The 20,595-nt window shown below is 37.1% G+C and overlaps 2 non-coding genes across 2 annotated transcripts; both read right to left on the reverse strand.

Moving 5' to 3' along the window:
* Nucleotides 1-6,005: 6,005 nt before the first annotated feature.
* On the reverse strand, nt 6,006-6,112 carry LOC116133775. Its single transcript, XR_004128611.1, has one exon. It is a non-coding gene; the product is annotated as a small nucleolar RNA R71 (small nucleolar RNA).
* An 8,816-nt stretch (nt 6,113-14,928) lies between these two features.
* Nucleotides 14,929-15,035, reverse strand: LOC116133709. Its single transcript, XR_004128608.1, has one exon. It is a non-coding gene; the product is annotated as a small nucleolar RNA R71 (small nucleolar RNA).
* Nucleotides 15,036-20,595: the final 5,560 nt, after the last annotated feature.

A 20,595-nucleotide genomic window follows, 5' to 3' on the forward strand; every position in this document is an offset into this window, starting at 1 on the left:
TATTATTCTGAAGTAAAGGGCACAGATAATATGGTAAGACTATCATAGTGTTGAACGACCCTATCGAAAGACAGTGATTGATCTCACTTGTCAAGGTTGTTTGCCGACAACCTGGTGCAACGCATGGGTGCTTGCTATAGGCAAGTTCACTGGACAGACCCACCAGAGGATTCCATATGGATGGTAACCCCAGTGTACATGGAATAAATCTTCTAACAGATAGTGGTACATGTGCTCCTTAGACTTGAGATCACCAGAGCGCCTTGTGCACCAATTGGTGTAGTTTGACACTAGCCTAACGTAGTTCTATTAAGAGCTATCAATACGATAGTGATTGGCTACATTAAGAAGTGTATCAAGTATATGGTCAATAGACAGAGGATTCATCACTCCCGGGTACAGGAGAAGTTATCTTATGGCACAATCCAGTAAATGGCAATGACACTAAAACTGTGGCCATAGTGGGATTGAGTTGTTGCTCTATCCAATTTATAATACAGGTCATTGGTCTAGTAACTGAATACATAATATCGAGAGTAACCGAGGTTGACACTATTTCTATGCCACAGTCTCGTTGAGATAACGGATGATGAAAGGTTCAGATTGTACGGTAACCATATCGTTGACAGGTAGCTGCTTCGTTGAATCCGAATCTATCGGGTGGCCATGATGCCTTACAAAGGGCCAATCTTGGTCTAAGTGTAGTGAGACGATTAATTGGTGTTAATCGCGATACTACACACTATTGGTGTGATGAGGAGCCTATGGGTCACACACATAGAAGATAATTTAAGAGCCAGCTTAGAAGAAGGGCGTTTTCATCTTTTTTAGGCGAAAGGGTATTTTGTTAATTTCACAGTACAATTAAATTTGTCGAGGTCATAGCCTTTATTTAATTTGATATTAAAATTAAATAAGTGAGATTACATGTAAATATGTGTTCGCATATATTTAAATAAATTATCATTATTGTTAAATGTTAATATATGTATATTGTAAATATATATATTAATTGAATTTAGTTGAGATAATGATAAATTAAAATTAAAATATCTTAAAGGGGATGTTTGGATACAAGGGGTGTTTGGGTTGGAGCCTAAGCCCATTTCATGATGGAATAGGGTATATTGTGCACTATATAAGTGCACACTTTGTGAAATATTTTAATTTAATTTCATTTCATTCATTGAAAAAGGAAAAACACTCTAGCCCCTTGAAACACTTTTCACACCAGATTGCATTTTTTTACTTGAATCAAATTACTTTAATCAAATTACTTTGATTTTTCTTCTTGGTTCTTAAAGGCTAAAGAGGATCTAGCAAATCCCTCTTTAGTTCCTTGAGGTTATCTTCATGTGGACTTCACCGGTTCGATCCTACACTTGGGTCGGTAGCAAAATACGTTCAGAAACAAGTTGGAGAAGCCTCCAAACATGCGTATGATTTCTTAAACTCTAAACTAAAATCTGCAGATTCTCATTTTTGTATAAACTATAAATTTGTACCCTGATCTTGGTTCCATAGAACGATCCATGTCGTAAATATTTTTGTTTTCCGCTGCGTAACCGGATCGTTTCCTAACATTTCTTGCATCATTCGTCTCCATCACTCCTATAAACACCAAAAACCATTCTTTTGCAAGGATCTTGGCTCATTTGAAGAAATTTTTGGAAAACCCTAAGTTTTCTAAAATTGGGGGTTTTGCAATTTGGATGAAATTTGGAGCAATTGAAGGTTAGATCTTCTTGGGTGTGGTAAGATTTCAAGTTCCCATGCTTTGAATTCGTTCAATTTTGATCATTGATGCTTTGAATTCGTTCAATTTTGATCATTGATGCTTTGAATTTGAGATTTTGCTTGAATTGCGTTTTTGGTGGATATTGTTGTGATTTTTGGATTTGATTGTCATCTGGGAGTGTAATCTTTTGTGGGTTTGAGTTGAATTGAGAAGGAGGAGTTTGGGTTTGTTGATTTGAATTGTTGTGGGTGGAATTTGGAGTGGGTAATTGTTGAATTATTGAATTGTTGAGTTGTTGCTTGATTAAGTTGTGTGAGTTGTGTTAATTTGAAAAGTAGTACTAGATTCTTAGTTGATTTGTGCTAGGAAAGATGCCACTTAAAAGCACTGCGAAGGGGAAGCAAGTAAACAATAGCTTATTTACTTCCTAGGTGAGAGAGTAGTATGAACTAGCCGTCAAGAAGAAGGATAAAGGTTTTATTCTAGAGAAAGGGTTGACTAATGTCTTTGCATCAAATTGGGTAGATAAAAGGGATTGGTCAACTTTCATGGAAGAACCTAAATACCTAGCCCTAGCACCCCTAGTAAGAGAATTCTATGCCAACTTCCCTAATTGTGAACCCGGGCATGTGTATGTGAGGAGAATTAGAGTTCCATTTAATGCATGGGTAATCAATGAATTTTATGGAATGAGACCAGCAGACCATGATGATTGTAGGGAATACAAGAAAAATCCAAAGTTTGAGGATATCACCAAGGTCATAGCAAAGCAAGGAACTTCCTAGGAAGTCACTAAGAAGAGAATGAGATAGTTGAGGGGTACTGATTTGACAATTGTGGCTAGGATCTGGTAGTACTTCATTTGTTCTAGGATGAGTCTAAAGACGCGTTACAATTCAATGGATGTGATTCGAGCTATTATGCTTTACACCATGCAATAGGAATGAAAATGGATATAGGCGAGATTATAATGGAAAATATAAGGCTAGTGGCTAAACTAGTGAGAGTGAATTATGCTTTCCTGCATCTTATCTCTAAGTTTGTATAAGGGCTGGGGTTCAAAGGTTAGATGATGAGCCTCTACTTCATCATGCACCAATCCTCGACACAACTTTCTATCGAAAACTTAAGGAAAAACGGATGATTGAAGGAGCAAGCTCAAGCTCTAGAAAACCAAGATCAATTGCAACAACATCCACAGCCACGACAAAAGAACAGTTGCAGCAACTCCAGACCAACATGAAGACCATGGGAAAGTGCCAAAATTGGATGAGGGATCAAATAAACTTGATGTTCGAGATGCAACGGCAATTTTACGCCACCCAAGGCATGGATGTTTCTTCCTATCAATGGCCGGATTGGCAAGAGTATGATGAACAAAATCCTAATGATGTAATGGACCAGGATAAGGAAGAGAATGACCAAGATAAAGAAGAATGAAGCCTGAAACAAATTTTTAGTTTTAGTTTTAGTTTTTGTCTTTATTTGTGTTTTGTAATTTGAACATCATGTTTATTTTCTTGTTTTGGACTTTTTAATTTTCGTAGATTTAGGGTTATTTTGATGAGGTTGCGATTGAGATGTAATTTTTTTCATAATCTATGAAGTTTTTTAACACATATTAGCACCGTGAGCTTTCATTTGTTTGAAAATGCTACTAATGAGGAAGCCAGGGAACAAATGCTAGGATTTTGCACCAAAATTGGCCTTCACGGATTAATCATGGGAGTATCTTGTAACCTCTACTTTTGCTTTTGTATTCCCTAGATGTGTATTATGTGACATCGAGGACAATGTCATTTTAAGTTTAGGGGTAGAAAAAATTTGTTTAGGTTTTCTGTTTAGTCTTGTTTTGTGTGTTTTTGTTTGACTGTGTGTTACTTATTGCTTTAAGTCTTTATGTGTTTTGTGGTTTTTGTGTTTTTGTGTTTGTGTGTGGTATTTTTGTTGCCTAGATGCATTCCATAAGTCGATGATGATTTTTTTTTGTTGGCATATTATTTATGGAAAATGCAAAGCATTGCTTCAAGTTTATGTTGGTTGATTAGATTTGTCTTGAGGTTTGTTGAGTGTTCAACCAGCATTCATTCTTTTGCCATGCTAAGAAACATTTTATGTAGCTACGTGAAGTCTTGATAATGTTGGTGGACTCTAGAACCTAGTTGAGAGGTGCTTGAGGCAAAATTCTAGGATTAGTGATAATCCTATTTTTCCCTATGATTTTGCATTGAATTTTGATAGAATTTAGGATACTTCTCATACAATTTGGGTCATAATTGCTACCTAATTCAACTATTTTTTTTTTTTTGCAGGCCTAAACGATCATTTTGAGCATAAATTGCGTAACTTGAGCTTGGAAACTTGGAATGATCTGAATTTAGAAGCTTTAGAAATCTAAGAAGCAGAGCTACAACTTTCATCTTTTGGGTTTTTCCTAATTCTGACTGTACGAGGGTGAAAACTTGGCTTGAAGTCGTGAACAGTACGTTGGGAACTGAAGAAAAACGTCTTTGGATGTGCTTTAGTATTTTTGCCATAACGTGAGCTGTAGACCTTGGATTGGGCCTATTCTTGAACGATTAGAAAGATAAGTGAAATTTATACAATTCATATGTTTACCACTTTTCCAGATTCAGATTCTATCATGTTCAAATTTTTCCCAAAATATTCTCGCCATGGCAAAGAAAAATTTCACCGCGGCAAAAATGCATTAGATGTGAAAAATAAAACGATGCGTTTTGGCTTGCTAGGGCTTTATCCTTAAGTGAGGAGGTATAAATTAGGATGAAAAGGAAGGGAAAAGGGTTTTGGTTTGTCATTTGGAAGGCAGCTCTTGGAAGGAGAAGATTATTGATATGATTTGGGCTTCAAATTAGAGAAGATTTCTCCATCTTTTGCTTGTTTTTCAATGATGAACCTTGATTCAGTTTACTTTTGTTATTTTATTTTGTTTTTGAGTATGAACTAAGTTGTTTAGCTAGGGTTTGATGTAACCTTGATACAAATGATTCAAATTTATATGAATTGATTTACTTTGAGTTTTAATTTCATGATTGAGTGTTTATCTCTCTGCTTAATGACTTTTGGATGCTTGATCACTATTCAAATGTATGTTGTTCACAATGAGATTGAGAAGTGATTTGTGATTGTGCCTCTTAGGATAAATACCATAGATTGAGCGAAAACTAGAGATAGATAAACGCGATTTATGAAATCTAGATAGAATTCCATAAAGCTTAAAAGACTTTGAACTATTAATCTTCATTTTGTTGGGTACGGAAGCTTAATAGGGATAAGTCGGAAAATATAGCGTGAGAAGATATATTTTACAACTTAGGGAATTTTATTTTCAATCAAGGAATTAGAACTTGGGTAATAGATTCTATGATTTCGGTTAGCGTATCTAGGTGAAATCAACACCCTAGCATTTTCTAGCATTGTTTAATTAGTTAAGTTGTTGGGTTTTGCTTTAATTTCATTATCATTCATTTATATTTTGTTAATTTTCCATCAATCCAATTTATTGTTGCTTCAATTAGGACTTAAACTAGAGAAATTGGTACTTAGTAACACTATCCTCGTGGGAACGATACTCTACTTATGACTTTATTACTTTTTGAGACTAGTGCACTTGCTACATATGCATGTTTGTCAAAAGCACGCACCAAGTTTTTGGCGCCGTTGCCGGGGATAGTTGATTATTAATATTGATAGTATCGAGTGTAGTGTTAAATTGAAGCTTTTATTTCATTTTTTGTAGTTAATTATAAATATTGTACAGTCTTAAGTTTGAGTTCTTTTGTTTGTATTTTATTTATTTATTTTGTAGTTAAGCTTAATTTTTGTGAATACTTAATTTTAAACTGTTTCTTGTAGTGCATGTGGAGATCATGGCAGAAGTACATAGAACATTGATGGATTATGCCATACCAACGGTGCAAGAATGCAATTATGGTATTACTAGGCCACCTGTTGCAATGAACTTTGAGATTAAGCCTATAATAATTAAGATTATCCAACAATTAGTCCAATTTGGTCGAAATTCATATGAGGATCCAATTTTGCATATCGCTAGCTTTCTGAGGATATGTGGCACATTCAAGGTTAATGGAATGACTAATGATGCAATTAGGCTGAGATTGTTCCCATTTTCACTGAGAGATAAAGCGAAAGGTTGGCTCATGTCACACCCAGCTAGAACAATCACCACATGGGACAGATTAGCTCAGAAGTTTTTGCAAAATACTTCCCACTAGAGAAAGCGGCAAAAATGAGAAACGACATTATCTCTTTCATGCAAGGCAATGATGAATCACTATATGAAGCTTGGGAGAGGTACACAATGTTGTTAAGGAAATGTCCACATCATGGTCTACCGCTTTGGATACAAGTCCAAACATTTTACAATAGGTTGCTACAAAATATTCAAACTATGGTAGATGTGGTAGCAGGCGGAGCCTTAAATAACAAGACCCTAGAAGATGCTTATGAATTGCTTGAGGTGATGGCCAACAATAACTACCAAAGACCTAATGAGAGAGCAATGCCAAAGAGAACAATAGGTCTACATGAAGTCGATGTGTTTGCCACATTATCAGCACAAATTGCATTACTTCAAAGCCAATTGTGACGTATGAATGTAAATTCTATTCACTCACCTTTTATAACTTGTGAATTTTTTGTAGGAAACCGTGGGAGTGTGGAATGCCAAGATGGAAACCAGTTAATCTTCTCAACAACCGAGCAAGTGAATTATAGGGTTAGTTAACAAAGGCTGCAAAATGACCCCTTCTCCAACACCTATAATCCTAGTTGGGGGAATCACCCAAATTTGTCCTGGAGCAATCAAAGCAATCAATCAAATCAAAGGACAGTGCCAAACCATCAACCAGTGGTGCATCATCAACCATATGAGCAAAGAATGTCAAAATTGGAGGATATGTTTGGAAAATTCATGCAAGAAACCACAAGATTTATGAATGAGACACGCTCAAACTTCAGAAATCAAAGAGTGTCCATTAAAAATTTTAAGGTTCAAGTGGGGCAATTGGTTGAACAATTGACAGAGAGATCTCAAGGTTCTTTGCCGAGCACAACGGTCACAAATCCTAAAGATCAATTAAATGTCATAACATTGAGGAGAGGTATAGTGTTGGAGCAATCTCACTATGAAGAAAAGTTGGAAGAACATGAAGACAAGACTAATGAAGAGGAAAATTTCAAAGCAAAAAGGTGTGCAAGATACTTAGGGGATTTTCAATCAAGCAACTCGCCTCACGAGGAACAATTTAAGGAATTTGGTGTAAATGTGCACAAGTCAAAATTGGTGTTGGAAGAGACTCTAAACATTGGAATCAACCAATCACCATCTTATCTCAAGTATGCATATATGAATTTGAAGTTTTGAAAAGATGCTTATGAGAATGCCCAAAAATCCAAAGGAAAAACCAAGAGGTGGCAAATGACATAATCTCTTTGTATGCACAAGATATTCATGCAAGATGATGTCAAGCCTAGAGTGCAACCGCAATGGAGATTAAATCCTTCTATGAAGGAAGTGGTGAGAAAGGAAGTGGTAAAACTCTTAGATGCAGGCATCATCTACCTTATTTCAGATAGCCCTTGGGTGAGCCCGGTGCAAGTGGTTCCAAAGAAAGGAGGTATAACGGTAATAAAGAATGAAAGCAATGAATTGATACTGACTAGGATAGTCACGGGTTGGAGGGTGTGGATTGACTACATGAAGCTGAATGAAGCAATAAGAAAGGATCATTTTCCACTTCCTTTCATTGACCAAATGTTGGAAAGACTAGCGGGGCATGCATATTACTGTTTCTTGGATGGTTATTCAGGATATAATCAGATTCCTACTGCCCCTGAAGATCAAGAAAAGACGACATTCACTTGTCCTTATGGTACCTTTGCTTACAGAAGGATGCCTTTTGGGTTGTGTCATGCACCGACCACATTTCAGCGATGCATGATGTCGATATTCAATGACATGGTGGAGCGGTTCATAGAAGTTTTCATGGATGACTTTTCTATTTTTGGTTCTTCTTTTCATAGTTGCCTCTCTAACCTTTCCCTCATTTTGTAGCGATGTCAAGATACAAACCTGGTGCTCAACTGGGAGAAGTGTCACTTCATGGTTCAAGAAGGCATAGTACTTAGTCATCGAATTTCAAAGAATGGCATTGAAGTAGATCGAGCCAAAACGGAAGTGATTGAGAAGCTACCACCACCTGCAAATGTCAAGGCAGTCTAGAGTTTCCTGGGGCATGCAGGGTTTTATAGAAGATTTATAAAGGATTTCTCCAAAATCTCTAAACCCCTTTGCAATTTGTTGATTAAAGATGCATCTTTTGATTTCGATGATGAATGCATGCGTGCTTTTCAAACTCTTAAGAAATTATTAGTGTCTGCACCCATTATTGCAATTCCCAATTGGGAACTCCCATTTGAATTGATGTGTGATGCTAGTGATTTTGCATTAGGAGTGGTTTTAGGACAAAGAAAGAACAAGGTTTTGCATGTAATTTAGTATGCTAGCAAGACACTGATCGATGCACAATTGAATTACACCACTAATGAAAAAGAGCTTTTAGCCATTGTTTTTGCATTTGACAAATTTTGCTCTTATTTGCTAGGTGCTAAGGTGATTCACTGCACGGACCATTCAGCACTCAAGCATCTGTTGGCAATGCAAGAAGCAAAACCAAGGCTAATAAGATGGATCCTACTACTGCAAGAGTTTGAATTGGAAATCCGAGACAAAAAAAGGGTCAGAAAATGTGGTAGCAGATCATCTATCAAGGATTGAACAACCAACATAGGGAAGTGAAGAGGAAACTCAAATCAAGGAGACATTCTCGGATGAGAAATTGATGAGAGTTGAAGAAGCACCTTGGTATACGGATATTGCAAATTACTTATCATCAAGAGTGCTTCCAAATGGCATGACTTTCCAACAAAAGCAAAAATTTCTCTTTGGCTTGAAATTCTCTTTATGGGAAGAACCACTTTTGTATAAACACTGTGTAAATTAGATGATACGAAGATGTGTCACTGAAGAGGAAATGGAGAGTATTTTAAAGCATTGCCATGAGAAGGAAGTCGATGGTCACTTTGGAGGAACTATAACAGCAGCTAAGGTCCTTCAATCTAGATGTTATTGGCTAACTCTATTCAAGGACGTTTTTCGGTTGGTTCAGCAATGTGACCAATATCAACTGAGTGGAAATATTTCAAGGAGAGATGAGATGCCATTGAGTAACATTTTAGTTTTTGAACTTTTCGATGTGTGGGGGATTGACTTGATAGGCCCTTTCCTGAATTCATATGGGAATTTGTACATCTTGGTCGCTATTAACTATGTGTTGAAATGGGTGGAAGTAGTTTCATTACCCTCCAACAATGCCAAAGTGGTGGTGAACTTTGTGAGGAAAAACATTTTCTAAAGATTTGGAGTACCACGAGCAATCATCAGTGATGGTGGAACTCATTTTTGCAATAGGCAGTTTGACGCTCTCTTGGGAAAATATTGAGTGACACATAGAGTTGCTACACCATACCGTCCTCAGACCAGTGGGCAAGTGGAACTTTCAAATAGGGAGTTGAAAAGAATTCTAGAAAAGACGGTTAATGCATCCAAGAAGGACTAGTCACGAAAGTTAGATGATGCATTATGGGCATACCGTACTGCATTTAAGACTCCAATTGGTATGTCTCCATTCCGTTTGGTGTATGGGAAGGCATGTTAAGTGGAACTCGAGCACAAGGGATATTGGGCAGTCAAGCAGCTAAACATGGATTTGCAAGCTGCTGGGGACGAAAGAATGTTGAAATTGAATGAACTTGATGAGTTTAATCATGAAGCTTATGAAAATGCCCATATTTACAAAAAAAAAAAAAGACCAAGATGTGGCACGACAAGCATATAAAGAAGAAAAACTTTGAAGTGGGTCAAAAAGTATTGCTTTACAATTCTACACGTAAGCTTTTTCCCAGAAAACTTAAGTCTAGATGGTCCGGACCCTTCATAGTAACCAAAGTCTACCCATATAGAGCTGTTGAGATCTCACATGAGGAAAAAGGTACATTTAATGTGAATAGGCAGTGATTGAAGCCATACATTGATGGAGCGTTCAGTTGCAAGTCACTGCCCATGAAACTCGACATTCCGAAATGAGATCCTTGGAGAAAGTCGAGCTTTCTACTATAAACAAGCGTTTCTTGGGAGGCAACCCAAGTGTTTTTCATTTTGACTATTTTTGAGATGTTTTTATATTCAATGTGTTTTTGTTGAGTTAGAAGATAGTTAATTGATGTTGTTTGCGTTGTTTCAAGTGAAAATCTACATATTTGGAGAAGAAGAAATTGTCCAGTTTTGGCCCCAGCGAATTCAATTTTCGTCGCGGCATGAAATCTACTGGATGTTGCCGAGAATAAAATTAAGTCTAGTTTTTGCCTCGGCGAATTCAATTTTTTCCGCAGCATGAAATCTATTGGATGGAGAAGAAATTAGTCCAGTTTTTGCCGAGGAAAATTTTGATTTCACTGTGGCATCGAGAACTCAAGGTTAATTATTGCAATTGAAACCTAGGTTTCGCCGCGGTGAACACGGAACTTATATTTAAACACAAAATTTTCCTCACATAATCAAACCCTAGCCACCTTAGCACATCCCTTACTTCTAAAGTCTTTTGCCCTTCCCAAGCTTTTCCACTACAAATCACACATCTCTCAATCTCCTAAACACCCATCACCATTATTTTGGCAAGATTCATAAGGAAATTTGCAAACCCTTGTCGAAAACCCAAAGTTTCTCACAACAAAATTGGGGTTTTTACGATTTTGGGGCAACATGCTATGATTGGAAGATGATGCTTGGTCGATTTGGTGAGAAGTCTTGCCTTAAACTTTTGATTTATTGATTTTGAATGTTAACCAATGGATTTGCCAAGTTCATTAAAAGTTGAGTTTTGGGGGTTTTTGGAGTTGCGAATTCATGGTCTTGTTGTGTGATTTTTGGTGTTAAATTGTTTATTGTGCAGAGTTTTTGATCGCTGATTTTTGTTGGGGTGATTTAGATAGGATTGGGTTTTTGAAAATTGTGAGTTAATTGTGTGGAGAAACGTGAAATTTGGAGTTTTTTGTGGTACATTTTTGTGAAGTTTTGTGTCGATTGTGTTGTGGTAGAGTAATCTTGAAATTTTGGGTTGAAAGTGTGTGGGATTTGCTTAATAACAGGAAAATGCCTTTTAAGAGAACAACTAAAGGAAAGCAACTGGATAATAGGTTTGCAAATGATAGGGCCAGAGAGCTGTATGAGGCTAAGGCCAAGAGGAAGGATGGAAAAATCATTCCTGAAAGGGGATTAAATGCTCTTTATGCTTCCGATTGGGCTGAAGAAGATTGAAGCCTAAAACACCTTTGTTTTAGTTTTAGTTTTAGTTTTTATTCCTTTATATTTTGTAAATTGGAACTCATGCTGATTTCTTTTTTTTAGCTCTTTATGTGTATTTGTTTCGATATTAGGTTTAGTTCAATAAGGTTAAGATCAATATGTAATTCTTTCATATTAATCAGTGACGATATCTAACACATTTGGCAACCTAAATTTTCATTTATTTGACAGATGAGGATGATGAGGACGCCAAGGATTGGATGCCAAGATTTTGCACAAGAATCGGCCTTTACGGATTAATCAGGGGAGTATCTCTTAACCTCCACTTTTGTTTTTCTACTCCTTAGATGTGCATGATGTGACATTAGGGATAATGTCATTTTAAGTTTGGGGGTAGGAAACTTTTGAAAAAAAGTTGTGTTTAGTTTAGTTGTGTGTTTTAGCTTGAAATTGTGTTTCTTTTTGTTTTAAGTTCTTTAATCTTTATTGTGTTTAGTGTGTTTTTGTTGTGTTGTGTTGTTGTTCCCTGGATAAATTTCACAAGTCTATGATGAGATGTTGATTGTTGGGATACCATTATCGGAAAATGCGAAGCATTGCTTTAGGTTAGGTTGATTGACTAGATTGATCTAGAAGTTTGTTGAGTGGTTCAACCACCATTTTCATTCTTTTGGCATGTTTAGATTCATTTTATGTGGTTAGGTGAAATCTTGATAATGTTGGTTGACTCTAGAGCCTAGTTAAGAGATGCTTGAGGTGAAATTCTAGGATTAGACATTGTTGAGGTAATGCTTATGCAATTTTTCGGAAAGTTTGAGCCTTTCTAGCCAACCCATGATTGAATTATCCCTAGTTGCCTGTTTGAGCCTATTGAATTAATTGCCTTATTCTTCTTGTGCAACCAAAAATGCCCAAGCCTTTCACACTAAACGCATTTTCATACCCTTTAGGAGAATTCCAGACCTCGTCTATAACATAAAAGAGTTGAGAGGCGTGTGAAGAAGTGTTGGATTAAAAAGTTCTAGTTTGGGGGTTGTAAGAAAGGGCAATAAAAATGAGGCAAGCAACCCCAAATTGTTTCTAAGTTCTTAAAAAAAAAAAAAAAACAAAAACAAAAACAAAACCTCAGTTTATAGTGTGATTAAAAATTCTGATTGTCTTATGTATTTCCAGCACAAAAATAAGAATTGCATAAGTTTGGGGGTTGCGAAAATGTTTGTAAAAGTTGGTTGGAAAATGAGAAAGAATGGGCTATGTCGATGCTGCTCTTAGTGTTTACATGAGGAAAACCAAGTTCTTTTACTTTGTTTGTCCTATCCCTTCTTTTGAGCCACTCACTCGAGCTTAACATTACGAGCCAACAAAGACATTTTGATCCTTAGTGATGTCTAGTCCACATTAGTGGAGAGTAGTTCGATTCTTAGGCTTATGGAGTCTACCACCATTTGATAAACTTCACATTCCTGCATAAAATAATCTGGGAAGTCAAAAGGTGAATTGAAGTGGGGATCACCTACTCAGGGGACCGATAGAGAAAGATAGTCAATTTAATTATGACTTCTTAGAGTGTTGAGTATTTTCCTGTAATAGTGTTTCAACAATTTTTGAAACTTGCATTTTCAATCAATTCCAAGTAACTTGTCTGTTTTTCATAGTTTTCCTCTTTTGTCATTTTGGTTTAAGTTTTTTTTTCCTTATGTTTGTTTTGTTGTTTTTGTTATTGATGCTAGAGGACGAGCATATCTTAAGTTTGGAGGTATTTGATAATCCATGGATTTTACTGTTTTTCCTGTCTATTTGGTAGGATTTTCAGATACTTTCCTTGGCTTTTAGGCTTGAATTACCACTAAATTCATTCATTTCATATTTCAAGTCTAAAACACATTTTCGGATTGAAACGAAGCAAAAAGGAGGTCAATCGATTCAAACTCGAGGGTTTTCAGAGTCAGGAATGTTCGGAGGTAGATTGGAAGCACCCTTGAAGCTCAAATGAAAGAGAAGGAAAGAGAAAACCAAAGATTCAATCGTTGGAGCATGCAAGGGTAGTTCTGTAATTTCAACCATTTGAAGACAAGGTTTCGCCTCGACGAAACTGATTTTTGTTGCGGCATGAAACTCACAGGTTAAAGTGGCATTTTAATGTTTCGTCGCGATGTCGCGGCGAATCCCGAAGTTATTTGTTTTGTAAAAACGATGCGTTTTCAAGTTCTAGTCTTGATTCCTAGGGTTTTGGCTAACTATTCAAGAGAGCCTTAGCCCATTTTGTAAGGGGTTTGACATTGGTAGGGAAGAAAAAAAGGAAATTAGAGATTGTAAGCATTTGGTTCTTCAATTAGGGAAGATTTTGTTCTTATCTTATTTTCTAGCATGTTGAACTCTTTATTTACAGTCTATATTATGATTTTTTTTAACTTGAATATGAACTAACTCACTTTTGGGTGAGGGTTTTGATATAACTTGGATTACAATGGTTTAATCTATAAATAGATGTTGTTTTTAAGTTCTATTGCTTGGATTATGTGTTTATTATTGTTCTTAACGCAATTGAATGTTGAGTTTTTGGTTCAATTGAATGTTGAGCATGATGAGACTGAGAAGTGATTCATGTGTTAGCCTCTTAGAGTAAATACCATAGATTGAGTGAACACTAGAGATAGGTTCGGAGATCTATGAAATCACTTTAGGATTCCACTTAGCTTAATGGGCTTGGAACTATTAATCTTCATTTTGTTGGGTGCGGAAGGTTAATGGGAATAATAGGAGAATATAGCCTGAGAAGGTATATTCTGCAAATTAGGGTGTCCGATTTATAATCCTTGCATGTGAGCTTAAAAGCAACAGATTTCGTAGATTAAATCAGAGTATCTTGGTGAAGTCAAAACCCTAACCTCTTTGTCTTGAATTGATATTGTCTGAATTAGTTAGGTTTTAATTTACGTTGTTGATTTTGTGTTAATTTCTTCTTTAATTGTCTCTCGCAAATCCAAACAATCTTCGTGTTCTTCAACTAGTTACAAAACTAGGAAAATTAGTACTTAACACGCAATCCTCATGGGAACGATACTCTATTCATCATTTTATTACTTTTTGTGACTAGTGCACTTGCTACATTTGCATGTTTGTCAGAAATACGCATCAAGTTTTTGGCACTGTTGCCAAGGATTGATTTTGTGTTAATATTGAAGTTTTCTAGTTTTAAGTAGATTGGAGTTTAATTTTAGTTTTAATTGTTTCTAGCTTAATTTTGTGTTTCTTTTTGTTCACTTGTGATCTCACACTCTCTTTTTGTCCTGTGTAGTTTATACGAAGAGCAAGACATCATCCAGTGGTTCTTATTGATCCAAAGACTGAAAGAACTGCAAGAAGACTTATCAAAGAGAGAAGAGAATGAGAGGCAATAGTCATTAAAATGGCTGAAAATAGAACTTTGAGGGAATTCTCAATGCCCTCAGTTGATGGTAGTGGTCCAAGTATCACTAGGCCACCGGTGCAAGCCAAAAGTTTTGAGATAAAGCTGGCAATCATCCAAATGATCCAACAGTTGGTACAATTTGGGGGAGATGCAAAGGAAGATCTAAATTCACACATTGCTAACTTCTTAGAGGAATGCAACACATTTAAGGCAAATGGAGTGTCAGATGATGCCATCAGGTTAAGATTATTTCCATTTTCACTAGATAAAGCAAAGGGATGGTTAATGGCACTACAAGTAGGAACAATCACCACCTGGAATGAATTGGCACAAAGGTTCCTAACTAAATACTTCCCACTAGCGAAATCAGTAAAGATGAGAAACGATATCACATCATTTCTATAGGAAGAGAATGAGTCACTTTATGAAGCATGGGAAAGATATAAGGAACTACTGAGAAAGTGTCCACACCATGGTTTGCCTGTTTGGATGCAAGTCCAAACCTTCTATGACGGGTTGCTTACAAATGTGTAAACAATGGTGGATGCAACATCTGGAAGAGCATTGCAAAACAAGACACTTGAAGAAGCTTATGAGTTACTTGAAGTCTGTGAGTTACTTGAAGTCCTGGCAAGTAACAACTATCAGAAACCCAATAAGAGAATGGATCCAAAGAAGTCTATGGGTATTCATGAAGTTGATGCTTACATGGCCATTTCAGCCCAACTAACAGCACTTCAGAAATAATTAGGCGGTATGTAGGTAAATTATATTCAAACACCTCAAGTAACATGTGATTTTTGTGTAGGTAACCATGCGAGCATTGAATGCCAAGTGGGGAACACCTTTGCTTCAGCTTCCTTATCATCACAACAAGTCAACTATTTGGCTAGGAATTAGAGACAACAAAACAATCCTTTCTCCAACACGTACAATCCTGGTTGGAGAAATTATCCAAACTTGTGCTGCAGCAATCAGAATAATCAATGGAATCAAAGAACAATGCTAAACAATCAAATAGAGGTGAACCATCAACCATGGGATCAAAGAGTGTTGAAATTGGATGATATGTTTGGGAAATTCATGCAAGAGACCACAAGTTTTATGAGTGAGACGAGGGCAAATTTTAGAAACTAAGGGGCGTTGATTTGAAACTTGGAGGTACAAATGGGTCAAATAGCCGAAAAGTTGAATGAGCGACCTCAAGATTCCTTACCAAGTAACATAGTGACAAATCCACGAGAACAAGCAAATGCAATAACTTTAAGATGTGGAATAGTATTGAAGAGGTTGAACAAAAAGGGAAGGATGAGAACCCACCAAAAGTGAAGGAAGAATCAGATGAAGAAATCGAGGAAGAAATCATTGTTGAGGAGAAGCCAACAAGTCTCATAAAAGAAGAACCAAAGAGGGAAGAGATGCCAAAGCAAAGAAGGAAAAATTTTCATTTCCTGAGATACCGCCGGCATTGGCACATCATACCCCTCTTGTTCATTTCCCTCAAAGGCTTAGAAAGCAAAATCAGGATAAGCAGTTCATGAAATTCCTTCATGTATTTAAAAAACTGCACATTAACATTCCTTTTGCTGATGCCTTGCAGCAAATGCCAAGCTATGCTAAGTTCCTTAAGGAAATTCTATCAAACAAAAGAAAGTTGTAAGAGGAGGAAAAAGTGGTGCTTACAGAGGAGGGCAGTGCCATTCTATAGAAGAAACTACCACCAAAACTCAAGGATCCAGGGAGTTTCACTATCCCTTATGTTATAGGAGATATTGCATCTGATAGAGTTTTATGTGATGTGGGTGCAAGTATTAACCTAATGCCTTCTTCTGTTTTCAAGAGACTAGGGATTAGTAAAGTGAAGCCTACAACCGTATCTTTGCAGCTTGCAGATCGATCCATCAAGCATCCAAGGGGCATTGTTGAAGACGAACTGGTTAAGGTGGACAAAGTCATATTTCTGGCAGACTTTGTTGTGTTGGATATGGAAGAAGACAAAGAGATACCTTTCATCTTGGGACGACCATTTCTTACTACCAGAAGAGCCTTAATTGATGTACAAGAAGGAAGGTTGATCCTAAGGGTCTAAGATGAAACGGTGACATTTAATGTCTTCAAGGCCATGAAATTTCCATCATAGTCAGATTCATGTTTTAGTGTGGATTTGGTGGATAGACTTGTAGAGGATACTATCAAAGAGAACACCCCTCAACTACCTCTAGAAGTTTACATTGCCCAATCGAAAACAATCGATAAAGATGAGCCAAAGAAGAATGAGTGTGCTAGGTTTTTGGAAGCACTTCAACCAATAAACACAAGCCAAGATCCAGAATTTGAAGAGTTTGACGTAGAAAAAGAGAAGGAAAAGGCAAGAACAGAAGAACCTTCAAAGCTTGAACTGAAGCCTTGACCATCTCACCTTAAATATGTGTATCTTGGTGAATCAGAATCTTTTTCGGTGATTATCAATGCAAAGTTGAGTAAAGTGGAGGAAGAGAGATTGATTCGAGTGTTAAGAGAGAATAAATCAACCATTGGATGGACCATTTTCGACATTAAAGCATTTCTCCATCTCTTTATATGCATAAGATACTCATGGAAGATGATGTCAAGCCTAGAGTGCAACTGCAACAGAGATTAAATCCTTCTATGAAGGAAGTGGTGAGAAAGGAAGTGGTGAGAAAGGAAGTGGTAAAACTCTTAGCTGTATGCATCATCTACCCTATTTCAGATAGCCTTTGGGTGAGCCCAGTGCAAGTGGTTCCAAAGAAAGGAGGTATCATGGTAATAAAGAATGAAAGCAATGAATTGATACCGACTAGGACAGTCACGGGTTGGAGGGTGTGCATCGACTACAAGAAGCTGAATAAAGCAACAAGAAAGGATCATTTTCCACTTCCATTCATCGACCAAATGTTGGAAAGACTAGCGGGGCATGCGTATTACTGTTTCTTGGATGATTATTCAGGATATAACCAGATTCCCATTGGCCCTGAAGATCAAGAAAAGATGACATTCGCTTGTCCTTATGGTACCTTTGCTTACAAAAGGATGCCTTCTGGGTTGTGTAATGCACGAACCACATTTCAGCGTGCATGATGCCGATATTCGATGACATGGTGGAGTGGTTTATAGAAGTTTTCATGGATGACTTTTCTATTTTGGTTCTTCTTTTGATAGTTTCCTTTCTAACCTTTTCGTTGTTTTGCAGTGATGTCAAGAAACAAATCTGGTGCTCAATTGGGAGAAGTGTCACTTCATGGTTCAAGAAGGCATAGTACTCGGTCACCGAATTTCAAAGAATGGCATTTAAGTGGATTGAGCCAAAACGGAAGTGATTGAGAAGCTACCACCACCTGCAAATGTCAAGGTAGTCCAGAGTTTCCTAGGGCATGCGGGGTTCTATAGAAGATTTATAAAGGATTTCTCCAAAATGTCTAAACTCTTTTGAAATTTGTTGATTAAAGATGCATCTTTTGATTTCGATCATGAATGCATGTGTGCTTTTCAAACTCTTAAGAAATTATTAGTGTCTGCACCCATTAATACAATTCCCAATTGGGAACTCCTATTTGAATTGATGTGTGATGCTAGTGATTTTGCGTTAGGAGTGATTTTAGGACAAAGAAAGAACAAGGTTTTGCATGTAATTCAGTATGCTAGCAAGACACTAACCGATGCACAGTTGAATTACACCATTACTGAAAAAGAGCTTTTAGCCATTGTTTTTGCATTTGACAAATTTTGCTCTTATTTGCTATGTGCTAAGGTGATTTACTACACGAACCATTCAGCACTCAAGCATCTGTTGGCAATGCAAGAAGCAAAACCAAGGCTAGTAAGATGGATCCTACTATTGCAAGAGTTTGAATTGGAAATCCAAGACAAAAAAGGGTTAGAAAATGTGGTAGCAAATCATCTATCAAGGATTGAACAACCAGCACAAGGAAGTGAGGAGGAAACTCAAATCAAGGAGACATTCTAGGATGAGAAATTGATGAGAGTTGAAGAAACACCTTGGTATGCGGATATTGCAAATTACTTATCATCAAGAGTGCTCTTCCAAATGGCATGACTTTTCAACAAAAGAAGAATTTTTTCTCTCACTTGAAATTCTATTTATGGGAAGAACCATTTTTGTATAAACATTATGTAGATCAAATGATACGAAGGTGTGTCACTGAAGAGGAAATGGAGAGTATTTTAAGGCATTGCCATGAGAAGGAAGTCAGTGGTCACTTTAGAGGAACTAGAACAGTAGCTAAGGTCCTTCAATCTGGATTTTATTGACCAACTCTATTCAAGGACGCTTTCCAGTTGGTTTAGGAATGTGACCAATGTCAACGGAGTGGAAATATTTCAAGAAGAGATGAGATGCCGTTGAGTAATATTTTAGTTGTTGATCTTTTCAACGTGAGGGGGATTGACTTCATGGGCCTGTTCCCGAATTCATATGGGAATTTGTACATCTTGGTGGCTGTTGACTATGTGTCGAAATGGGTGCAAGCAGTTGCATTACTCTCCAACAATGCCAAAGTGGTGGTGAACTTTGTGAGGAAAAACATTTTCTCAAGATTTTGAGTACCACAGGCAATCATCAGTGATGGTGGAACTCATTCTTGCAATAGGCAGTTTGACGCTTTCCTAGGAAAATATGGAGTGACACATAGAGTTGCTACACCATACCATCCTCAGACCAACAGGCAAGTGAAACTTTCAAACAAGGAGCGGAAAAGAATTCTAGAAAAAACGGTTAATGCATCTCGCAAGGACTGGTCACAAAAGTTAGATGATGCATAGTGGGCATACCGTACCGCATTTAAGACTCCCATTGGTATGTCTCCGTTCTGTTTGGTGTATCGGAAGGTGTTTGAGTTAATTGTGTGGATAAGCGTTAAATTTGGAGTTGTTTGTGGTACATTTTTGTGAAGTTTTGTGTCGATTGTGTTGTGGTAGAGTAATCTTGAAATTTTGGGTTGAAAGTGTGTGGGATTTGCTGAATAGCAAGAAAATTCCTTTTAAGAGAACGGCTAAAGGAAAGCAACTGGACAATAGGTTTGCAAATGATAGGGCCAGAGAGTAGTATGAGGCTAAGGGCAAGAGGAAGGATGGAAAAATCATTCCTAAGAGGGGATTAAATGCTCTTTATGCTTCCGATTGGGCTGAAGAATTACATTGGATCACTTTCATGAAGGAACCACCGCGTCTAGCCTTAGAACCGCTTATTAGAGAATTTTATGCAAACCTCCTAGAGAGTCAACATGGTTGTGTGTATGTTAGGGGTTTCCAAGTGTCGTTTACTGCACAGATTATCAACGATTTTTATGGGTTGTCCCCTTTTGAGCATGATGAGTATAGAATGTACAAGAACAATCTAGATTGGGATGAGATACTTAAGGTCATTGCCAAACTAGACGCTTCCTGGAATGTTAGTTCGAATGAACAAGAAAATTGAATGGGACGATCAGACTGTGGTGGCATGGATTTGGCAATACTTAATTTGTGCAAGGTTAATGCCCGAAACACATTTCAGTTCATTAAACGCTAAGAGGGCAGTCCTACTCTACTGCATCGCTACAAAAAAGAAGATGAACGTAGGAGAGATCATTTTCGAGTACATGAAGCATGCAGCAAAGCTCAATCGACCAAATTATGCCTTCCCGAACCTTATCACGAATATCTATAAGAAGGAAGGGGTGACATCTTATCCTGATGAGATAATCATTCATCCAGTGCCGATTCTTGACACGACATTCTACTATAAGCTGGCTGGAAAACTCAGTCTGTATTTTTGGTTTTGGATTGTGTAGTTGTTTTAGTTGTTTTCTTTTAATTTGTAGTTTTTGCAAAGATGAGATTAGGTTGTAATATTTTCAAGTTAGTTTGTGAATTTTTGCTAACACAAGGAACACCACAGTTTCAATTGTTTTGACAGATTCTGGGTGATGAAAAGTCCGAGACCGAGTGTGCATTATGGAGCGACACTTTACAGATTAACTAGGGAGCTTTCTCGTACCTTTGTTATTTTTGATTTTCTAT

The sequence above is a fragment of the Pistacia vera genome, unplaced genomic scaffold (assembly GCF_008641045.1).
Source record: "Pistacia vera cultivar Batoury unplaced genomic scaffold, PisVer_v2 Contig1000, whole genome shotgun sequence".
Taxonomy (NCBI): Eukaryota; Viridiplantae; Streptophyta; class Magnoliopsida; order Sapindales; family Anacardiaceae; genus Pistacia; species Pistacia vera.